Source organism: Aulonocara sp. 'chitande type north' Nkhata Bay, linkage group LG4 (assembly GCF_057382095.1).
Source record: "Aulonocara sp. 'chitande type north' Nkhata Bay isolate Kocher_YH1m ecotype deep benthic linkage group LG4, A_spYH_male_GT1.1, whole genome shotgun sequence".
NCBI classification, from domain to species: domain Eukaryota; kingdom Metazoa; phylum Chordata; class Actinopteri; order Cichliformes; family Cichlidae; genus Aulonocara; species Aulonocara sp. 'chitande type north' Nkhata Bay.
In genome coordinates this window covers 23,339,764-23,365,239 of record NC_141347.1, presented here as the reverse complement: position 1 = coordinate 23,365,239, position 25,476 = coordinate 23,339,764, and positions in this window count along the sequence as shown.

The window sequence follows — 25,476 nt, the reverse complement described above, 5'->3', positions numbered from 1 at the left end:
ATTTGACAGGCTTCCAATATCGCTTCCGCACTTGTGTGCTGTATGCACATGCAACCGCATAACCGTGAGTGTGTGAGGATGTACATGACTGACGTTTACTCTTTCATCTTAGTGTGTGTGCGTATACCCAGGAATGAGCGTGCAATTTGTCCCAAAGAGGCTCAAAAGGGCCGCACCTGCAGGAGATCTGCAGAAAACATCAATGTCATGTGGATAAGCGAGAACAGAGAGAGAAAAGAGATGAAACAGAGAACAGAGGTTCTCACTCCACCCCCGGACATTGTTATTTCAAGCTTTTCTCATCAAACTGAGGAAGAGGGGAACAATGCACAACACATACGCTCACTCGGAGAGCTCACTGGGAGCAGCTCAGTCTACTCTTTAAGAAAAGACAAGAAAGGAAAAAAAAATCAAAGAGCAGAGAGGTGAGGACAAGCAGGGACGGAGTAAAAGATATAGACACCGGGGAGATGAAGTAGCTTATCAAAAGAAGCTATATTCTTCACTCCCCCCACACTACTTTTTCATGAGTGTGATGCAAAACATGCATCAACACGACACGAGCTAGAGGCAACTTTACTGAGCTCCATGTTTAGCTTTTCAACATCTTACATGCGCCTGCTATGCTCACAGCACCCGAGAGAAGTAAAAGAAAACTGACAACTTATTGCAAAAAGAGAGATAAATTATGGAAAAAGCACTAAAGAGTTGGAAGAAACAATTTTCCTTTTAAGCTCTGAGTGAAAATACATTCTTTATAAAGATTTAGACATGAACATACTGGCCTTTTCTCCAGTTGTTGGGGGAAAGAATGCCTCTGTCGTATATCTAACGGCACATGGAATGATTGATCAGGTGGCAAAGAGACCAGAGTCATGATAGAGTCTGCGGTCATGTGCACATTTGTGCATGCGTGTGCAGTAAGCATGTCACATAAGTATGCGTTCTGCTGGCATTTGCGTGTGTGCGGCCTGTTCACGCGTGTAAATTCCTTGTGTACATACATCTGCTGTAGTGTAGCTTTACAGCAATGTAGACACCAAGACACTCGGCACCACACTGACATGACCCAATGCTCGACCCCACAGGACGCCAGCGACAGTCTGACATAGTGAGAAAGATGCACCCTACTTCAACTTCCTTAAAAAGTCTGAAAAAGATACGTTTTTCCTTTGTATCAGTCATGAAGCCTGAAAGGAAGCTCTTGCAACACAAGAGTCAATGTCTTACAGTCATTGACGTTTAAGCTAACCTCTTCGAACTTTGACAACTTTCTTAGAGACAACTTCAGGCTTGTGTAAAAAACTACAAGAAGAAACTTGACACCTGTCTGCATTTCCCTCCTGGGAACCATCCAGTTTTGAGCCATCTAGATACTCTTGCTGTGTATTGCTTCTCCATTGCCAACCGCATCTTTCCTCTTTCATCTTTTTCCTATTTTATGCTGTGTGTGTGTGTGTGTGTGTGTGTGTGTGTGTGTGTGTGGGGTGGGGTGGGTGAGTGTGTATTTTCCCTCAAAGAAATATTTGCTGGCATGTTTGAATTAGAACTTCAATAAACCTCTGCCAGCTTGGGATTCTGGAATTTAACCCCCTCTACAGGAACGCAAGATCGCCAACTTTCATTCAGATGTTATCTGTCCGTCAGGCAAATGATGATGGTTTGACAAGAGCCAAAACACTCCCATGATTTACTAGGAAACACTTCGCTTTTAATACACGGAAAACTTCCCTATTTTGCTGACATCATATGAGATGTAGGCCCCTCCAAGGCTATTTAATGGTGCACTTAGGTAGGGTTTGGTTAACTGAATAATCCTATACTTGGTGCATGCCCTGTTGTGCCCCTCTTATGTTTTCTTTCGTCTACACTTGCTCCATTTAGCTCTGTTAGTTCTGATCCTTTGGGTGGTGAGGCTAGGTCAGCTAGACACTCTAATGAGCCATCACCTTAGGGGCTGGTGGTTACAGAGTAAAGCTTTATGACTCAGGTGCATCCCACCTCTGAACATGCACCTAATGTGAGCTGGAGGCTTTGGCTATCCTGGGCCTTTGGATCATCAAGTGTTTTGCTTCAGGACACCATCAATGGCCAGCAGTCAAAGAAGCTCCGAAAATGGGATGCGCCAATTTGAGCTAAGGCCAGTGACCTTTATGTCATCCTTTCGTCTCTTATGTTTCCTGCCAAGAAACCTGAATCAATAAGGAAACGAAAGAAACCTTACTGAAATAAGGGAGTTAGTGTAGTGCCAAATAAGTGTGAAATAATGCAAAAAAAGAAGATTTATAGAGGAAAAAAATAATGTTTTAGTAAACTGATGACCTCTTTGTGCACATGTGAACCTTCAGTGTAGTAAAAATTGAAGAAAAAAAAATGTGATGTTTAATCCTTGCCAAGAAGCTTGACACAGTGCAGGTCAATATTCTTGTGTGGCATGCTCACCTGTCTCCTCATGCCTCACATGTTAAACAATATCCGTCATGGCTTAAAGATAGCACGGCCTGGAGTTGTGCAGGCGGTTTGGCAGGCAGGTATAGGGAGGCAGCTCACTCACACAATAACAAGCAGGGCGGTCTGCACCGGTACAGCAAATATTGATACTGTGCTTGTGGGCGTTCTGGTGTGTTTTCAGGATGTTGATGGTGAGATCGGGGATGAGGAGGGATTTCTATATGTGTGCAGCCGACTCTGAAAAGCTCACCAGCCCCTCACCCGTGACCCTTTACCCTTAAACTGTGCCATACCTTTCTTTGGCACGATCATGTTTAGTTTTCCAGTCGACTCCCTGAGCATTTCCCAATTTCCCAGGACTCCCTGCAGCAAAGGGAAGTTTGAAACCCGAATCAGTCTGTCTGCAAATGTGCCAGAAGGAGGATCCCAGTGAAGCCAATCATGCCTCCACAAACACTGCTGCTCTGTAGTGAAATATTCAGTCAGATATAGCTTTTATATGTTTGCACAGGGTAGATAAAAATGATTTGGCAGACACAGGTGAGAAGTGTAGTCTGCTGTGAGATCAGGCAGTAAATCAGAAATAAGGTGCATTCATTCTCTATTTATTACCGTTCTTCTTCTGCTGATTGTGTTCTTGACAGTCCAAAACCCTGAGATATTCAAGTCAGAGTCAAAAGAGGCTGATATAATTGCTTTAACAAATAACAGATTAGTTTCTTGGGTGATTTTCCTGATAGTTCATGGTTAATTTTTCTACCAGGCAATAGAAAGTGTGTGTGTGTGTGTGTGTGTGTGTGTGTGTGTGTGTGTGTGTGTGTGTGTGTGTGTGTGTGTGTGTGTGTGTGTGTGTGTGAGTAAGCTGTGTGAAAGTGGTTGAAAGGCAGGAGAATTAGGGTTCATGTTTTCTCTCTGTGAGTCAACTTCCTTCACAGACGCTGTAATGGGAGCAACACACTTCCGCACACATGAACACACACACACACACACGCACGCAAACTCGGGAATCACACGTTCAGTCCATTTCTCACTTACTGAAGCCCTGAATCACCCGGGGCCACATGACTTTATGACTGGTTGTTTTGCGCCATCTGTAGGTCGTAGATGATTGTTGACTCAATATATTTTTATGATATGATGATAAGAAAGGCTATACACAGGAGTGTGAAAGGGTCCAGATTTACTGCTTGGTCACATGTGCCGCGAATGTCTCTGTCTGTCTTTTCATGTGTCTGTTAATATAGTGTGTGAGAGAAAGACAGCATTCACGCTGGGTCTTCCTGGTCTTTGCACCACTCCCACTCTCAATAGTTCACAGCGAGATTTCATTTTTTCCTAAAACATTTACCCGGCAGATTGGAAAGTTTTAAATAAACCCAAATTAATACAAATACAGCCTTGCCAATAAAACAAGGATTTCTCTGAGAAGGCTGAAGCCAACACTTTGTCTTTTGTGTGCTCCATTTAGCCGTAAAGTTCCATATGCCTGCGTTTATGTTTTCCCACTCTGAATATATTTGGATTTGTTTTCTGTGTTAATGGCAGGAGGGAGGGAATGACAAGCAAGCGGGAGGAGAAAAGGTCAGTCCATGAAAAGGTGTCTTAAATACTTTGCTTAGTTAATATTAAAACTTGTACTCTTGCCCTGAAAGTATGTTTTTGCTTCAGTTGATATGTCTCATTTAATAGCCCCCTAATAATATGTTGCATTTAGGCTGTCCATAAGGAAATTCAGGCTCTCTCTCACTTCTCTGTCCTCGCTCTGTCTCTCGTTCTCTCCCACCATCCATGTGCCAAAGGAAAAATTAATAAAACCATCACTCATGAGGACTCATTGAAGAGCGCCAGCTTGACAAATACAGGGAACCTTTTTTAATCGTAACGAGAAAAGTCTGGTTAGCGAGCTGCATTGTTAGGACTGTATACCGGAGACCTCAGTGGGTCCCAGGGAAAACTTACTGTGTCCTTATCATTTCTCAGTTAAGGCAAGAAGGGAAGCAAAGTTGTTTTTACAGTAAAATTTTTTTTTATTATTTCTCTGGATCTAAGAGATCAAGACAGCAAGCAGCTGTCATCATGTTTGTTTGCTCTTTAAATCAGACCTAATGAGCGAGGAGTGGGTCTGACTCAGAAACGGAAGACACTGCATTTTTATAATGGAGCCACGTTGCTCACAAGCTAGATATAGCTAAAAAAAAATACCCCATTTTATATGTTATTGTCTTTTCAAACATGGGCAAATGATATACAACATGAAACTGACTGAAGTTAGGGTTTTAAAACCACCAACTGAGGCAGAAGCAGTGTCAATCTGTCTTCTTCTAGCAGCCTGTTCTTCTAGGAACCAAAAAGAGCCCAAACTTTCTTTAAAATAGTGTCTAGCTTGATCAAAAACCTAACTGATAATTAAACTGACAGAATATCTAATGGACTGACTTGTGCTCCAGTGCCATCACCAGCAGGTCATCTCAGATGTGCTGTTATTTTATGATGTATTGTAATTGTGAGCAGCTGGTTTGAATAAATAACTCTTCATTTCAGCCACAGTTTTCAAGTAATTTCATTAAAATAGAGGCATGCCATGTTTTCTTTGTCGTTTGCTGACACCTTGTGCACAGTTAACTGTGAGCAGATTTATTTTAAGGATAAATCTGTCTGGGAGAATATTGGTAAATTTTCCCCATCAACTATAAACAGCTTTTTAGTCTCTGTGTAAGGTTATCAGAGGTTAGAAATTATCAAAGACAAAGTGGCAGAAAAATATGTTTTATGCATACATGGTAAACTCCAAAGTATGCAGTGGATAAAATAAACTGAGTACAGTCAGTCACGTCTATTGCCACAGCTATGAGGAGGGAACTCTACCCCACTGCACCTGCTTCCTCCTCTCCTCTCCCTGTCAGCTCTCTTGGTTGGGATACAAATTAAAATTCCTCCCAGACAGATTTGGTAAATAAAGGACTCAAAGCCAAAGAGAATGTTTTTATATACTCTCTCAAAGCAGGGAAGGTAAGATAATAGTGAGTGAGGGTGAGATATGTCTGACATGATTAGGCCCGGGTATAGATCACTTATGTCAGGGTGAGAGCTGAGTCACCGGAAGACAGGAAAAGGACACAATGTTGTACTTTTTACATCCATCAGGTCAGAGCCAGTTTTGCTCTTTTGTGAACCTCCTCTGGCTGTGAATCATGCTGCAAATATAAGTATATGTACACTCCAATAAAGCCCAAACATGTAGGGTGGAAGCAGATGTCCTGCCAAACACAGTATGTTTTTTACTGAAATAATCCAGCACTTATCCAATCCACTAAAGATGCCAAGCGTGCGTAAAGTACAAACTTGACTGATGTTTTTAACTCAGCAGCAAGTGAAGCGAACATTAAGAATGAATCTTTTTCCTCTTTGTGCATGGTCTCGACAGCTTTGTATGGAATTCAATCTGCACTGAGATATGTGCTTCAAAACCTCACAATTCCTTAGAAGAACATCAGAAATGACTCTTCTGCAGTTTTTTTAATAGCTTTTGAAAGATTTACAGCATTTTTTTCTCTAATTCACTTTTTCTCGCTCACCCTTGTGCTGCTGTAACATGCGAATTTCCCCAGTGTGGGATTTTTGCGTAGCACAGGACCAACAAAAGGTAAATCAACAGCGGCGCTTCAAAGCAGGTGCAGGCGTGTGGATTAGGCCTGATTGCTTATTAGATTAAGACTGGGATTGATGTTCACTCGGTAATTAAACTGAAAAAAAAAAGAAAGAATCTGAATGTGTCGCTCACATGAACAATGCGCAGATTTGTTCTTTCTGCTCTTCTACTTGTCTGAGACGTAGACTTAGAAGCTAATCTCCTCATCGGTTATGACCACTGTAAACCACCGAGGCAACGCTAAGTCACCAAGTGCAGCTGGCTCACGTTTAAAACGAACTGAACTACTGGGATGCACCAGAGCGAGTGACTGGACTTGTGATAGATTAGCCACACTGGAGTTTATTAATACATCAGTAACCCTTAAGCAGGTTAAAAAGTTGACTTCTTTTTAGCATTAACACTGCAACACTAATTAAAAATTAATGAAATAAATTAAAATTCATTTATACTAATTTTCACATGTATGTACTTTTTTTTAAAAGCAGTAAACGTTGTTACTCTCAGGTTATCAGTTGCAGATCTTTTAACTGGTCCCAGAATTAGATTTAAGTGTGCTGAGGCTGCTTTCAGTTACTGTGGTCCTGTTATTTGGAAAAAGCTGCTTGCTGACCTGAGGTCAAGTACTACTGTATTTACATTCAAAAACAAACTTCAATCCTTTTTATTCTCACAGGCTAATAATAAATAACTGTATGAATTTGTGTGTACATGTTCACTTGTATTTTATTTCTTCTTCTCCGGTTTGTTTTGTTGTTTTTATTGTTTTAAGGAATTGTAGACCAGTTTTTATGCTTTTATCTTTTCTATTAAACACGTTGAGTTTACGTGTGGTGAAATGTGCCATATTTAAAAAACTGTCATTGTCAACACTGCCACAGTCTTATTCTCTCTGTGCCTGCTGCATGGATTCTCTCAGTCCAAAACCAAGATTCATATTTTAATTGGTGAGTTTAAAATTAAAAAATTTAAAAAAAGAAAGCTCATTCGTGCCCAGGAGGCCAGGAGGTAGAAAGAAAAAAAAACAATGTCTGAACAAATTTCAATTGCATAAAAACATAATAAACTAAAAGAATATTCAGAAAATGAAGCAAAGTTTTGAGTTTGCTTATTCGAAAAGTACTTTTATATAGAAAAAAGAAATAAATGAAGGTTTTCACTGTACTTCTGCAAATATATCCCTGTTTATACATGAGCTGGTCCCGTTCTCCTTGATTCGCAGCCACACTGGCCCTGAAAAAACCCACAGCAGTCAACTGTGATGATGTAGGTCCCTTGATTCTAGTCACACTGCAAGCCTCATTTCCAGACTCATCAGAAAGCTTTAAATGTGACATAGTAACATATGGAAAAGAGAGGAAACTGTCTACATTCATGATGATGTTGAGGTAACCCATGGTGGTAGGATGTTGGTTAGAGAAGGAAAGAAGGACCAATGTGGCAAGGAGGGAGGGGCTGGAAGAAGAGCTTGAGGCAAAAGGGGACATTATTAACTTGCCTAGAGTCCCTGGGGTTGAGAGACAGCCGTGGCTCCATCAACATTCACATGTGCATGTGTGTGTGTTCACCTTTAACTTTTCCATTCAGTGACACACACACACGGGCCGTCAACAGAGCAGCTCTCACCTCATGCCCAGGCTGATTTATTACAGTAAAGAGGTGTTGATTCCATATAGGAATGTAATGTGGGACTAGGATGGACCTGTAACACTGCATGTTTCCTTCCATCTATTATGTGCTATATAAAATTGTTGTCGGTAATATCACACCCAATCGTACTTTATGATGTACTGTGGCCAATACTTCATGTGGCTAGCATGCTTTAACTGTGACAGAAGTGGAAAAGACATTTTGGCTGTTGAGCAAAAAACATCTGTGAGGTGAAAAACTGGACCGACATGGCACAGTGTCGTTTAACTGTGTAGAAAAAGTAGTTATTAAACTTCATGTCTGGTTCTCATGAGAGGGAAACACAAACCAACATTGAGTTTTGTCTCTCTGATGAAGAATGGGGCTGATTTAGGCGCACTGTGAGAGAAATGGGCCTCTCGGTGCCTTCGGTCTGGTTGTTAAGGAGCAGTTTGTCGAACAGCGTAAAAATACTGCAGTGTTACTAGGTCTGGATGTAAGGACAGGAGAGAGTGGGGACGCTGGCAGGATGCAATGTTTTTGCTCAGTAGGAGAGGGGGTTTCCCTCATGCTGTCATCTGTGAATGCAGCTGAATGGAGAAACTGCAGGGACTCTGTAGAGTGGCACCACAGGTCCCTGTTCTGTCTGAGGCCCTGTTGCCATCCATCACACCACATCCCTGCCTTTTATGGTCTCAAAGGTAAGGAAAGAAAGATGGTTGTGTTTGGTTACCAATTGCCAAGCCGTTATACTCAAACCGAAAGAAATGTCCTCCTAAATTCCCACCAGACCTCATTTTGATCTTCTAAAATCGAAATAATCCCCTTTGTGGAAGCATCATCCCATAAATACCTCGATTTCACACTGGCATCCTCTGCAGTGTTTCTTTAAATGATCCCAGGTTCTCTAAGACAGCGCCAGTCTACTTGGCTCATTTGGATTTATGCACACTAACTTAATCCAGCTGCTTTACATTGGACAGAGGCCTGTCTTCCTTCCAATTACCATGCACAACATCACCACCACCACAGCTTTTCTTGGCCTGAGGGAATGTTTACCTGGTGCTAAAATACTGACACGCTCCATATGCCTACTACGCACACACACACGCGCACACGCGCACACACACACACACACACACACACACACACACACACACACACACACACACACACACACACACACACACACACACACACACACACACACACTGAGTGAGGCGATAATAGTGACAGTAAAGATGGTAAAGTGGGATGCAAAAAGAGGGCGATGACAACATAGAAGAATATGGTAGAAAGGATAAAGGAGAGCAAACAAGTCCCTTAAGAGATTGATAGTGACGGTGATATTGCTGCTTGTTATCCACCTTATCTCTCCCCATGTTTCCTGCCTGTCGCTCAGCTGTCATAACAAAGGTTTAAAGGATTCAAAACAGAGCGGCGTACAGTTAGTGACTCTGAGGAAGCAGTACTTTGTGGTAACTCATAACATCAGCATGATAATATGGTCACATGATAACATGCTGGTATGGTTTAATGTTTACTGCACTCATAGTTGTAACATTTTTCCTCTTAGGAGAGATGTGCCAAACTTTTGGGCTCACAGCATTTATTTTGGGGTTTTTTTTTAGACCCACCAAAACAGGAATAGCTTCATTTTGTAATCTATTCCTAGTTTGCAAATCTTTAATATAAAATGACTGTTTTTAACTGCAGTGGAGAAATCTGATGTTTTTGCTCAGTAGGAGCAAATCCTGTGATGGAGTGGTGACCCCTCCAGGGTGTACCATGCTTCTTGAATTATGACAGCTGGGTTTGGCTGCAGATGGATGGGGAATTGAAATGTCACCTTGGTGACTGTTATCAGCCAAAGTCTTCTTCCTAAAATTGACGGGTTGGACAGCACATTTTGTTTTGCTTGAGCTCGCTGAACATTTGAAAATACTGATTCTCTGTGGGTTTGAAAGTAAATCTGTAGCACTTAATATTTAGGTTGATTAACAACACGCTAATGAAACGAGTGATATGCAATAATTACACAGTAGATAACTAAGGGCAGTGAAAAATATGACCTCTTACTTATCCAGTATTGAAAGACACAACAAGAAATCCAATCATGTTCAATCTCACTTATATCATAACAGACTGGTTTCTTGTCAGGGAGCTTATTAAACTTTGTTACTAAAGTTACCTAAATGCACTCAGTAGTGTTTGATTTGGCAGTCTTCCTCAGCTCAGTTGGGTTTCATATCATTTTCTAGCTAAATGTTTTGGTTTTCCAGCACAGCTTTAATGTTTTGGTTCACTTAGTATTTTTATAGGGCTGTCAGACAGCTGTTTGAATGGAAAGGTTCTGATAACTAACTGTAGACAAGCTGATCAATGTCAAACAGCACATAGACAAATTAGGTATCTAACTTAGGAATATAGTGGAACATTCAGCAGCCAAAAATAAGTGATTGTTGGACATTTGCAACCCAGAAAAATAAAAAGAGTTAAGAAAAATGACTGTCACTTCAGAAAAGAATATAGCCCATATGGTTTTCACTGCCCTATGCATAGCCAAGAAAACTGTCCTCATGAACTGGAAAAATAAAAACAATCTTAATTCTAACCAATATAGAAATTATCTATTAGATTACATTAGTCTTGATACAGCCTCGGCCACCACATCAGATCAATTGCTCTGGGCTCCTTTGATCAGCTCCATCACCTAGTGGGGGTGGAGGGTCATAGTTTGGTCCCGCCTTCACTGTTGTGATTGGTGTGGGGGTAGGGACAGGCTTAGGGCGTCGGGGGGTTCCCCGGAGGCATCTTCCTTGGGGGGCTCAACCCGGGGTAGCGGTCATGTCCGGTTAGGGGCTCTGTTGGCTCTCAGGTGACTGTTTCCTCGCGGCTGCGTGCAGCGGGGCTAGGGGAGGGTCTGTGCTGACGGACGTGGGTTACTGACCTGGTAGCCTGTCTGCCCCTGGGTGGGTCCGGGATGGGCGTGAGGTTCTGGGGGCGCTCCGTCTCTGGGCTGGGGCCCTGGCCGGGCCTCGGGGCCTTGGGTCCAGGTTTGTGTGTTGCCGGGGTTGTGGGCGGGTGGGTGCATGGGGGCCCATCCCTGGCGCAGGGTGCCGCCGGTGTGGGGGGCTCTTCAACTGGTGGGGGAGATTGTCACATCTTGCAGGAGCTTTCCTCTCCTCAGGAACTCTCTGCAGGAGGGGGAGATACAGGAGAGGTGGAGGAAGATCTCAGCCTGGGCGTCTATTGTCTCATGTAGTCTGGAAGATGAGTGGATGGTGGGGTGGGTGCAGTTTTCTCTGTGGTGGGGTTGGGTGGACTGTCCTGGGCTCTGTGGGGCCGGGGGGCGCTGCTGCGCTGGGCCCCGGTCTGGATGGGCCTGGGCCCCCTTTCCCTGGTGGGTCACGGAGTATGGGGGTGCCTACTGGGGTCAGCGGGGGAGCTGGCCCTAGGGAGGGGTCACCTGCCCCTCCCTTCCTTCCCTCCCCATCTCCAGCTGCCTCCCTCTTCCCGCTCCACCACAACCACCCACACATGCAGGGCCTTGGAGTGGGGGTATGTCACCAGGGTGCAGAGGAGGCTACCCCCCGCCCCCCGTCCCCTTCTGGCTGCCTCTGCCTCTGTCATGGTTGGCTGTGTGGTAGGCGGGCAAGCAGGAGTGGTGGATCCAAAATGCAGGACTCAGACACAGAAGTTCAACTTAAAGCGCAGCTTTAATGCTGGAAAACCTCTTACTAACTAAACTCACCAAAAGACAAACAAAAACGCTGGTGGACTAAAACGCTGAAGCACAAAACACTGAACTGGAAACAAAACACTGGCAACACGGAGGCAAAACACACACAGCTTGTTGAGGGTACGACGCAACACTGACTCAGAGAAACACAGGGACTAAATACACTGGGAAGTAACGAGGAGAATGAGACACAGAAGGAGAGCACAGCTGGGGGAAGCAAAGCAGGACACATTCACATAAGACACGGACCTTCAAAGTAAAACAGGAAGGATCACACAGAGACGCGAACTTGACACAGTGGAGACAGCAACTAAGAAACACAGAGACATAAACCATAAGGCAGAGGACTCTAAGAACCGAGAGACACAGAGGGGAAATCAAACATGCAGACACAGACTTACACAGAACAAAGGGGACATAGAGAAACATGAAGGGCAAGGGATCGAAACTAGAAACTCACACCAAGTACAATAATACAAAAATCACAAAGAACTAAAACGCTGGGTCAGGAGACCCAGGACCCTGACAGCCTCAATTTTATCCCACAACTTAGACATTCACATTACTCACACTCTCATTACACATACATATAGGATCTTGGGGGTGGGCACGATACACGGAGTCCAAATTACCATCAGGGTGTACACCTCACCCCTGGCGTTGTTGCCCACCCCTCAATTTTAAATACACGTAGACATTGAGGGCTAGCAGGAGGGACCATGCGCTTACCTGCTGCTCCTTGGCAGGTAGCTCCATGCCCTCCTGGGTTTTAATTGCACCTTAGAACACACATGCATCAACACTACAATGAGCGGGTGGAGGGAGGTTTGGAGTCTTTTCTCACCCCCATTCTCTGCGGCCTGCTGGAGCGGGGGGGCTAGGAGGAGTTGGCCGTCCAACTGCGGTCTGGAGTGTGGGGCCTCCCTGCTGCTGCGGAGTCGGGGCGGTCTGCCTCTCCCCACCGCAGGGAAAAGGGTAACACCACCTGGGTCTGGGTGCAGTTCCCCCCTCCAGGGGCGGGGGTACCTAGACCCGGTTCGTAGAGTACGCTTGGGGAGTGTGATCGTGTGTACAGCGTCTCTTTATGTCTGTCTCCACGTTGGTTGAGTGTGGAGTAAGTGCATATGAGAGCATGAGGGTGGGAATGGATGTTTGTGTCTGTGTGTGCCTGTATGTCTGTGTCTATATGTCAGGTTGGGTATCAGACGCCACCTCTCTGGGGACATCTCAGGCCCTCCAAGGTTTGGAGGCCTATCTCCACCCACCACCACTTCCCCTGCCAGTGGCGGACTCCCTCAGGTATCGGTGCGTTGGTGGTTCTTTGTGTCTGAGGGTGGGCGTCCGGGTACACACCGGCTCACTCCTTGGCGGCCGCTTATCGGGGCCTGGAGCCTGGGGCTCGCTCGGGCCACTTCGGAGGTGGGGTGCCCCCGGCCTCTCGGCCTGGGGCTCGGTCACTCAGGCACAGCTGGCTGCTGGCGGAGCTCACGGGCGCGTCACTGCAACTCCCCCTGGCTTCTGCTCCGCGGCTGCTGAGTGAACCCTCATCTGGGACTCTCCTCAGCTCTTACTGGGACAGTGGCGCGGCTGCCCCTCTGTTGGTCTTCCATGGTCTCTTGTGTTCTGGGGGCCTCTGGATGTCTGGAGTTTTGATCTCCTCCATACCTGCTTCATACCCTGGAGGACGGGGCTGTGGCCCCCCCACACTCCCTAGCAGATCGTTACATGGAGAAACCTTTGGAATGCAAGCATGCTGATCCACACAGGTATGCACACAGGTGTACACACGGGTGTTCACAGACGCGGACTATAGCTTTCTTGGCTGCTGCCTCAAAGCACATTGTGCGCTGTCTATCTTGCGTGCTGCACAATATCGTTTATTATTTAGTATCTACTGATATCTACTGCTAGCTAGTTTATTGTGATGGTGCTGTTTTTTTTTTATTATGTTGCTCTTTGTTGTTTGCTTTCTCTTCTGTTTTTTTTCTCCATACAGGTGACCCAGGTGTTTTGTTTGTTTTTTTCTTTCTTCCCCCCCTTCTCACCGTCTCTTCTCCCCTTTGGTTTTCTTTCTCTCCCTCTCTTTCTTTCATTCTTTCTCCCTGTCCTATCCCCCAGTCATATTTGTCCCGTTTGTAGCAACTGAAAATAAAATAAATTCATAATTATAATAAAGGTCAATCAAATGGACCAATATGGCAAGGCCATGATGATCCACTTGGTAAAATAAATCCGCTTGGCATCTTTCTTGGCCTTAAGACAACAATTCTGATGGCTAAAGATCCAAACGGGACACAAAAAAGAAAAAAAAAAGAGAAAAAAATAAGTGATTGTTGGACATTTGCAACCCAGAAAAATAAAAAGAGTTAAGAAAAATGACAGAGAGGCCTAATGCATGCTGGAGATCCAAAACCTGAACCTGAACAATGATAATGTTACATATGACTGATCATACAATAACCGGGATCATAAAGTAGTGATTTATATACATGCTGCTTTTTTTGAAATGCAATAGCTGTTGCTAACTGTAGCTAATAGACTGAAAACTCTGTGTCTTGGTGACTCTGCAAATGTATGTCCCTGTTCACCTGCCTCCAGAGCCAAGCCCAGCTGACCAGACCTTTCCATGACCTTGCTCAGTGGCGACAGCTGCACCCAGTCTCCGTGGAACAGCACACCATCCCAGAACTGGCCAAACAATGGCTCCTTCAAGACAAGGTCCCTCAAGACAGTCAGGCAGTCAGACCGGGACCCGAGGAGGACCTGACTCAGCCGTAAGCCACCCAGGTGTGCCTTGCTCACCATGGCACAACAACTCTTCTATTTACAAGTTGTTTACCTCATTTTACCTCATTTCCCCTCATTTCCCTTGCTTATATTTGTAGCCTTGGTGAGCTGTAGGGGGTTTTCCTGTTGTCAGGTTAATTCCCAAACATTAAAAAAGTCAAGAATAACAGATCAGCAGTTGCACTGACCCTGTGGATCTGAGAACAAAGAGACATTAAAAAGCTGAGATAGACAAACACAAAGCCAGTGGTGTGATAAATCATATAGGTTTATACCCTATATGCCCTTTAACCAAAACTAAGACAAATGGCCAACCTGCTGAGCACTAATGATTGCCATTACCTGAGTATAGTGCTGCTGTGTTGAGGAATGTGGAGCCTCTTTTGCCCAGAGAGGGTCATTTTCAGGGCATGGTTTAATAAGAGATACTGTAAGCAAAAAGAAACCAAACTGAGGTTTTGGGTTGATTCTTATCCAGTTAAAGCTGTTTATTTATTCTCATCTCATCTCCTCCCAAACGTTCACAGTGAACCACCACACCAGTACTAATGATGCTGTATTTATCATCATCATTTTTTATACGAATCAAAGTTGCATAAACAGTCCTGCAGCAGTGCATCTTTGTTCAAAAATGTCTTTCGATCTGTCAGCGCCTGTGTGCTCACTGTAATCAATGCTGTCTGATCAAGTCTCTGTCTGTTTTAAGAACAATGATGTCCTCTACCCACTTTAAAAACAAACAAACCAACAAAACAAGCTTGACCCCTCTCAAAAAGACCAATCTCAAAATTACCTTTTATTGCAAAGAATTTAGAAGGTTGTGGCTAAGCTTTAATTTGGCTTTCATAAAGCTAATTCCACTGAAACAGCTCTAGAGTGTCAGATTAGATCTTGATTCACAGTAATGTGGGAGAATGTTCTGTGTTGTTGTTGTTTACCGGACCTCTACCATTGACACTGTTGACCATGACATTGTGCTTGATAGGCTGAGACACTGGGTCAGTATATTAGGGTCTGCTTTGGATCTCTGCCTGAGGGATCTTTCTCTGTGGCTGCCTCTGAGTTCAGCTCCTCTTCTATTTTTCTTGCATATAGTGCAAGAAAAGTTCAAATGGCAGACAATTTTCACCAATTTATTGTCAAAAGAAAGAGAAGTCTTTGTTTCTGTACCCAACAGGTATATGGAACAATAGACATTATTGGTCCCCTTATCAGTTTTGCTAAATCTTGTATTTAAAAAGCTTGGAGTGACTTGATTCAGCCTTCACTTTGGATGCTCATTGATGCTCATCTCTGGTTCACTAATTTATGCTTTTATCATTTGCGAAATATTGCCAACATGAGTTCGACTGTGTCAGGCTCTGAGTTTGTTATTGATACATTTATTTTGCCACATTTGGATTAATGTGATTGTTTTGTTCATTTAAAAACAAACCTCTTTGGAACATCTGCAGGTTGTTTAGAACACCTCTAAGAGGAAGTACACATGCCACACTATGATTAACTCTGTTGCACTGGCTCCCCATTAACGTCAGGGTCCACTTGAAGATTTTTGATTTTGACTTTTGGAGCCCTGCATGGACAAGCACCAAGTCCTCAGTGAACATTTACATCCATACAGCCCCAGCAGGACCCTGAGGTCATGTGATCAGGAGATGTACCTGACAGCTAAAACTCATCTTTTTAAACTTACTTTTGGGTAAGTAGTGCTATGAAGCACTTTTTGATATTTATCTTAAAGGGTGCTATATATAAATAAAATATTTTGTATTTTTAAATTTTTACTTACTTACTTCATACTATCTGTCAAATTAAGTAATAAAAGTCTGAATTATGATTACAAATGTCCTCAGCACTGCTTTACCTGAAATAAGAAATCAGCAGTACTACTACTTGGTTTTCTACAAACCCCCATAGTGAACCAGATTAGATGAGTTAATTCTTTTTTTTTTTAACTGGCTTTGTCTTTTGACTATTTTTTATACATAAAAGAATTGGATTGTGTCCTAACAGAACTAGTAATGAAGTTTCTGAGTTCTTGTCCACTGATTTCATATTCTCTTTTAATCCAAGGTTTGCCCCCCCCCCCTCAAAAAAACCAACAAAAAAAAAAAAAAACAACCCAACAACAACAACAACAAAATTCAGCTGCATGGGATATTTTTTGGTAAATTTTCTTAGGGTGCTGAATCCAAAAAATGATCTTCATTCACCCATCATGTACAGGTTTTTTTTTTTTTTGTTGCAAAACATGAGAAGTTTATATTTAAAAGAAAAACACAGCAGCAATGAAAAAAAAGCAACATTTTAATACAATTAACTATGCATAGTTTTTCTGAGATTCCTTACACTTTGCTATGATCATCTGAGCTTCCCACTCTGCCAAACCCATCTTCCCACCACCCCACCCTGATCCCCCTCAATTCCTTGCATTTTCTGTTTGTTTTTCTCCTCAGTCTCACTCTTAGACATATTAAATCAATGTAAGAAATCATTATTGGACATGGTTTTTGGACTCAAGTATAGGATACCAGACTTCAGTTTAAAAAGGGAAATTGTATGCTTAATTACTCTAAGAACATGAGTTTTGCAAGAAAACCTGAACAGATGAATTTTAAAAACATATTTTCCCGCCAAAGTGAGTAAAAATCTATAAGAAACTGTCAAAAAAATCCTACGCAGCTTTTTTGGTTGCAGATCTGTCTCATTAAAGATCATTAAAGACAGAATATCTAAAAACACACAAAAAAACAGTAGAGCTAAGGATGACTGTCAATTTGAAATATTTAAATAACTACAAGATAGAACAAATCTGTGACTTTGCACCATCAACACATCTTTTGTTTTGTTTCAAGAAGTTAATGTTGTTTTTACATCATATAATGTAAACTAAACATTAAATCTCTTAATGTCTTAAAACTGATTTCTGTATCTGGAATCTTTTATGTTCATATGGAACATGTCTGTGAATGAATCAAAACACTGACTAGTACTGCCCTCTGGTGCTCAATAGGAAGAAAACAACAAGAAGAAAATAAGTGTGAGTGTGTGTGCATATGCGTGCAGGTCTGTGATTGATTTACAATCATGTATCATCATGAAAACATCCTCGCATTCACCAGCAAGGAGTCTGCAAATGATTGTCTTAAATGATTGACTGCTGCTAGTCTCCCTGGGAGTGGAAACCCTGTAAAGATCACAGCAAAATAAAACTGACAAATAGCATGCAACCCTGAAACAGGTGAAAAAGAATCCAAGAACACTTTCTGGTATTTTATGACGATGTGTTTAGAAGTGTGTTTTCTGGTTTGTTTTCAGAAAACGAAGGGGAATGATTTTCACAGACACTAAAGTCTGTAGTTCAGAAAGGTGGCATCAACACAACAACAAAAGAGGAAAAAATAAAATTCAACATGGACTTATCGTTGCCATCAGTCAAGCATGATGCTGAGTTATTCAGTAAAACGTTCCCATAAGAATTCTGTGTTGTTATTCTTTATTTAATAATTTGACATTGAAAGATTTTTATAATGGTAATGCAAATTTCAGGGACTGGGTTAAAATAGGTCATCATGTTTCACCACCATGACGAAGCCAAAAACATCTGTCTGATAGGCTGCAATAAACTGGCCCCATCTTCAGGGTCAGAAAGCTATTTTAAAAAGGATCAAAGCCTCTCAGTTAGCCTCCTCATCTGAAGCAGTAGTAATTTTGTTGACCAATACTTTTCATTGTTGTTTTCATTAATGAAGATAACTAAATAAAAACTAATGCATGAGGACAAACACTATAGCGAAATGTACTGAGTCTAATGAAAATACATGAAAATTGTCATTGACATCAGAGAATGACCTGATGCAAAGGCAACAGTTACTCAGATCGCCACTTATAAAACCAAGGTTTGCAGAAGAGCTCTGAACACATAACATATCAAACTTTGAATGTGATTACATCACAGATTTAAAATCAGCTCACACTAAAATATTTTCACAGATTTGGTGATGAAACACTGTCGACAGTTTGAAAGTTACATTGTCTGAATTTCAGTGTATGAGTCTGTTACGTTCCCCTAAAAAACAAATCAGAAAAACATTGTAGACAACGTGGACAGTAGGAAAGATCCAAAATAGATAAGGATTACAAATCAAACCCAGATCCACTTTGGTCCTGGTCATTTCCCAGATCATCCCATCCGTCAAGGCTTAATATTTTTCTGCCTTTTTATTTGGCTCATTGTCCCATGTTCACTATTCTGAAGTATTTAAAAACTATAAAAGCGAGGGCATTTCTTACAACATATTTGCTTTTACATTTATTAAAGCTGCCCTGCATTTTTTTCAGGGAAATGTGAACCTATCATGAAACTCCGATTATTAAAAATAGCAATTCAGTTAACATTTCCACTATGACTATAAGACAGTCATCATCTAACAGTGAAGGCTAACATCAGATCAGATTATAAATTCTTAGAGAACATTAAAGCAGAGTTTTTCTGTAAATCCCATTAAACACTTTTATCTGACAATGGCAGAATACAGCCAGTCCTAACAACATGGTATTTTGAATTTGTTGCACTGGCCGAGCAAGAATAGTCTTTGTGTGCAAGAAAAAAAAAAGTAGAGGTATGCTAAAATAGAATTATACCAACTTTGTGTTATGCAAAAGTTGCATGAAAATACTTTATACTGTCTAGTATAACTACAATATAAGCAGCAAATCAGCCAAGACATTACTGAAAATATTTGCTTACATCGTGTTGAATTCAGCTGTGTAAATCCATAAACAGCAGTAAACCTCAGAGCAGCAGCAGGACAGGTCAGCTGATCACAGCCTGCATTCAAAGAAAATCCAAATGTAAATGAGTGTAAGCTGTGATTGTTCCAATACGGAGCCACTCAACCAGTCCCCCTGCTGCCGAATCCCTTTAACCCCTGTGTGGTTTATGATGCCATCCATCCATCCATTTGCTTCAGCTTATCCATTGCAGTGTCGCGGGGCGCGCTGGAGCCTATCCCAGCTGCCATAAGGCGAGAGGTGGGGTACACGCTGGACAGGTCGCCAGTTTGTCACAGGGCTAACAATAATAATAACAATAATGTCATCTATCCTTATAATAATATAGCTTAAGGTTCAGTTAGCTTTGTAACAAAATGGACAGAAATGTCCTTCAAGGGGCTACTTTTTACTCTTTCTTTGAGTGCATTTCAGGCCTGTACTTTCTCACTTTCACTTGAGTAGAGAAGCTGAGTATTTCAACTTTTACCCGAGTATTTTTAAAGAAAGTATCTTTACGTCTACTTAAATAAAAACTGTCTTTGCCTTTGTCACCTCTGGTTGTGTTCAGGCTTCTTATGTGTTGTGGGAATGTGGGCTGCATACTGTTGAAGAGAACATCCTTAATGGTCAGCCCATGTATCGGAGGGCTCCCACTCTCCCATCCTGGTACTTTATATTTTTATTAGTAATTTTGAGGATCACAAATGTAATGAAATTTGAATAAAAATTCATATTTAAAATAAAGTGTCCATCACACAACACATAACATCATTTTACTCCTTTGTTATCAGTACATGGCCAGCATGTGGCTGCATGTAATAAAGCCTGTATTAATGTTTTTATCTAAGTCCTGAAGGACGTTTGGAAACTAGGACACTGCTGTGCTATTTTATCACTATTTTGTGTTTACGATTATAGTAATAACATGTATGCATAATGCCAGTGGATGCATACAAGTTAATAATTCCCAGTTTGATCCTGGGAAGAGGTACACATCCCTTCGTGTTAGTGTCGGGAAGACCATCCAGTTGAAATCAAATATAGGGAGCTGCCGGCTGTGGCCGCCCCTTATAATTAAATATTGTACTTTTCACGTGTACAAGTCTGCTATACAGCCAGAACAGGGAAGTACTGCTGACGCACCGGGTCTAATGACGTGCATTTCACGTGCCCGCCTGTTTTTTGTGACAGTGGGGACGCATCTGCTAAGAATTTAGATGACAATACACCCACGCCAGGATGCGAACTTCAAGCAGATGTTTAAAAAAATCCAGGAATCCTAAACTACTACTCAGCCGTTCGGTCTCCACCGGTCCACAGCTGCGTACAGTCACAGGAGGGGAGACGTTTTTTTTTTGTTTTCACTGTCTAAAATGTTGAGAATATACACATGTAATGCAACGGTCTACCTTTATTCTCTTTTGTGTTTAACCTATAATATCTGGAAACTTTAATCCCTTCCAACAAATCCATTGTCATTGTTGTAACATATCTCTCAGCCACTCATATCTTCCCTGAACAAACACCGCCTCTTTTGCTTTTCTCAGTCCTGCTTCTCACTATTTTCACTACACCCACCTTTTTCTGGTCTCCATTTATTTATTTATTTATGCTATTTGTATTTTATCTATTAGTACATATTAACCGGCATCTGTATGTGGACAGCAAAGAAAGAATCTCATTGTACAGAGAAATGCTTTTCTTTGTACACATGACAATAAACGCTTTGAATCCTAAATCTTGAAAAATTGTTCTGCAGTCCAATGCAAACATTTTGGAACGTACATCCTCCAGAGCCGTGGGATGCGCCCTGAAGTTGGGGGTGGGGAAGTTTAGGGTGTAGGACATGAAGTGTACATAGCATTCCATTCCTCTTGCCACATTCTATGAAATCTTTGAACAAGCAGACCCAGATGCACACAGCGCACAACTGTAAGCAGTCTAAACTGGACTGAACTGGTTTGTTTGTTGTTGGTTGTTAATTTATTTTGCTCATGTGAACATTATACAAAGTTCATTTAGCAAAGACAAGAAGAGAAAGAAAATTCAAAACGAAATAAAGCGACCACATTTCAATATTCCTTCAACTGTTCTGATTCAGTTACATATTGAAAAGGAGTGGGAAGAAGGTCTCAGAAGTCCCACCAAAAGCCATCACTTCTGTTTTCTGCTCATTAAAATGTAAAAAGTTCAAAGCCATCCAGGCCCTTATTTCATCAAGGCATCTGAGCAGAGGGTCTACTGAGAAGCCATTTATCTTTTTAACGCTGGGCATACACGGTGCGATTTTTGGCTCATTTCGAGCAGATTTTTCAGTCGTGTGACCGTTTTGGTGATTGTCCCAAGTTTCGCCTTCATTGTGTGTCATGCATCGTGTAGTATACGTGGGGTAACGAGGAGCGATTAACACCTCACGACCAGCTCCCGATCATCAATCGCTTGGTCGTAAGAAAATCAAATCTGTTTGAAATCCTGTCGGCCGTCGTGAGGGTGTCACCGCAGCCTCTCACACTGCGCACGCGCTAACACAGAAATGAAAGTGAAAAGACGGTGCAGCACGGCAGTGCAACGTGTGATGTGGACACAAGCGATCGAGGCACAACTTGTAGAACTTTGGAAAGCTCATCTGAGCCTTTTCGATGTGGCCTCACAAAATTATCACGACCACAACAACCGTAAAAATAGTTGGATTTACATTGCTGCTCAATCACAGCTGCCTGATCAATGTTTTTCATTAGCAATTTAGCAAAGTTGATGGTGGTGTGTGTGTCTGTGTGAGTGAAAGACAGAGAGGGAGAGCCAGCGACAGACAAATTTCCTGAGAGGACTCGACACCAACAGTCTGTGGAGCATGAAGGACCATGTCATAAAACGGCTGTGTGTAGGCAGGAAAAGGACCCAAAATTCAGACTCAAAACGGCAGCTTTTATTGCTTAACAAAAAAAACTTTACTGGGATCTGCAGGGAGAAATACACAGCATGAGGGCACTCACAACACTGACACAGAGAAAAACAGGCCTTAAATACACTGGGAAGTAACGAGGGGAATGAGACACAGAAGGGGAGCACAGGTGGGAGAAATCGGACATAACGAGAGTCAAGGGAAGCGAAACACAATACATTCACATAGGACAGACCTTCAAAGTAAAACAGGACATGTAACACAGAGACACAGACTTGACTAGGAGATACAGCTGACAGGGGAGACAGAGCAACAAAGAAACACAGAGATCAACATAAAGGAGGCACAGAGGGCAGCTACTAAATACTCAGAAAACTAAAGAGAATACAAGCAACCCAAACTCAGACACTAGAGTCTATAGAATAAACTGGGGCAACAAAGAGAACATAGAACATACATCATAATAAAAAAAATACTGAGACACTAGAAACTCAACACTGGGTCAGGAGACCCAGGATCCTGACCGGCCATGTCAATAGTCTTAAATAAGGCATGAGGCTTACGGCAATTTGTCTGAATAATAGCAGCAAAATGTTTCCTCTTAGCATCTTTTACAGTTTTCTGATAAGAATTTCAGTAATTCTGTAATGTTTGGTATGACGCCTGAAGTTTATCCTGCTTCCATTTACGTTCAGCTCTCCTACAATTTCTTCTGGCAGCATGGGTGTCTTCATTCAGCCAGGGTTCAGATTTGGCTTTAACTAAGCTTAAAGGGGGCCACCGAATCTAAAACGGTTTGGCAGACTGACTAAAACCGTGTGCTCAGCTCTTCTGAATCATTATATACAGAATCAGGAAGTCTGCAGTTCTGATTAAAAACAACAGAGAACTTACCAGCAGAGGATGGGTTAAAAATACGCCAGCACCGAGCAACAACAGGAGGAGGACAATATCACAAACTTCTAAGTTAGAGACAGGTAAATCATGAGTTAAAACAAGATCCAACTTGTGCCCGTATTTTTGTGTAGGCACAGACACAGGTTGCTCAAGATCAACGGAATCGATAAGATTTAAAAAGTCCTTTGCCATTGGCTTGTCAGGGCAGCACATGTGAATACTGAAGTCCCCAACATTAAGGACATGATCGTATTCTGGCATAATTTCAGCCAACAGATCAGAAAAGTCATTCAAGAAGTCCTTATTGTATTTGGGGGGTCTGTAAACCACAGCACAGAGCACTGTGTGAGAGCGACCTAGCTCAAACACACTCAGTTCAAAGTTACTAGGTGATGTTCATAAAGACAGTGGTTTACATTTATACTGCTTAAAAACAATCGCTAGGCCTCCTCCTATGCCTGATATTCGAGGAGAGTTTAAAAAGAAGTCATCTGGTAAGAGATCTGGGAAAATGCTGGACTCACCGGCCCTTGACCATGTCTCAGTTATACAGAGGAAATCCAGTCCTTGGGTCATAAATAAATCCTTTAAGATAAAAGTTTTATTACTCAGCACTCTAGTGTTCAACAATCCAAACCTGGTGGAGGTCAGTGCGTTCATGACAGATGAGTTCACAGGTTATTTTTACTCATTTAATCACACATTAAATCTAACATTTTAGGCAAAAATAACATCTGGAATAGTGTTTCAAACATCTTATCTATCTATTTTTTGCATGCTGCAGCAATCCCATTACCCTACATCCCACGGCCTTAACATTTTCCATTCAGAGTACAAAAACGCTTGAGATATTTTTTCATACTACACAAAATGTGTTAATCTCCTAAGACCCGAACTCTTTCATGGATTGCATTTAAAATTTTTCTGAGTATTTAGTAGCTGCCCTCTGTGCCTTTCTATTGAACACTATAAAGTCACAATTGAGTAATGATGTGCAAAACTCTTTATTTGGTGTCTGAACACAGCAACATTTTTCCTGAGTATAAAAACAAAATGAGAAATAGCAGTTGTGCCCCTTTGAGCAATGTGGCTCATTTGAAAGAGCAAAATTTAGTATTGTGGTCTAGATAACCCAAAATGTGATGTCCCAATATGTGAACGCCAGGTCCTGAGGTCAAGACAGAAAAATGAAAGTTTTCTGTTCCCATAGCTATTTCACTCTTTAAAAATAATTTAAAAAACAATTTCTGAAGTAGTTAAGAGCAATTCTTCATTTCGCAACTGAATCTTTAATTACAGCTGAACAAATTGACAAGGAAAGTCTGTATTGTCTTGATGATCGAGAGATTGAAAATTTGATCAAAAAAGCTGGACCAAGAGTGAAATTCAAGAAGAAACTCAAGCTGTGAAAAGTAACTAACTGCTGATTTTTGTTAGAATTACCTGTATATTACAAAACTGTAACATTGAAATAATTTGTAGTGTAATTTTGAAAAATTTAATATGGTTTTGCGATTTCATTTTACCACAAAACACAAATCAGGTAACAGTCAACATGTCTTTTCAAGTAAGTTAAAAAAAAGTTTTTCTTTCTGATTCAGTATCTACAAAAGTATCTATACAACAAATTACATTATTTTTTTAATTTATTTATTTTACATTTTGAATACATCTTAAAGTCTGCTCAGTATTGTACACAGCTTTGCACTTTTTATCTGCAGTGTAAACAGGAGTATGAAGAAGCAACTGATTTGTTCAGGTAAGGATTATACTGCAGTATAATAAGCCTGCCTGAGACAAAGTAGAGGTCCAGTCTGTTGCTTATACAGACTGTCAGTGAGCCCCCTGGCAACCTTCCAGAAACCAATAAATGACTGAATCTAAAAACTTAATTCATAGGGGGTTGGGGAATATGCCCTTCGCTAACCATCAATCAAGTCTGTGTGACTGGGACATAATTATGCAAAAGATTTGTCTCATAGGATCACAGGTGTTTACTAAAAACAATGGAGTTATAATCTATTCTTCATCAGTCTGCTGGTTGAAAACATGACTGCATTTAAGTTTGTTGATTATAAAACTTGTATTTTAGTGTCCTTTAAATTTTGTTATAGAACAATGCCAATGCAAACAGTGACAAGTTCCTGTATAACTGAATTTCATCCTCTGCTTTTGCTATTCACATGGATCCAGCTGAGACACACATCTTATTTTTTTAACCTCATATTAATCTGTGTTTTAAAGGCAGCAATATTTTTGCAACGTCTAAATAATTAATTGAGATAAACTTTAAATGCCGAGAGATGTCAAGAACACTGGACGGAGTGGACTCAATGGCAGAATGGTTAAGGTTTAGTGCCTTTATTTACAGTGACAAGAATTACCAGGGTAATATATATAGTTGCGAGGGAAAAAGGTAAGGCACATACATGAGTTAATGGAGCCAGGTTTTGCATAGTTCACCAATCCAGAGAAGAAAGACTCTGGGCCACCATCACGTGTGTTAAACCTATGTCACGGACCTGGGTCTGAGGGACCCAAGGTTATTAAATAAGTTATGGACATGTGTATTTTTGGTGCTGCTGTCGCTCGTTTTCCTGGTTTGTGTGTGCGTGCGTGTGTGTGTGCGTGTGTGTGTGTGTG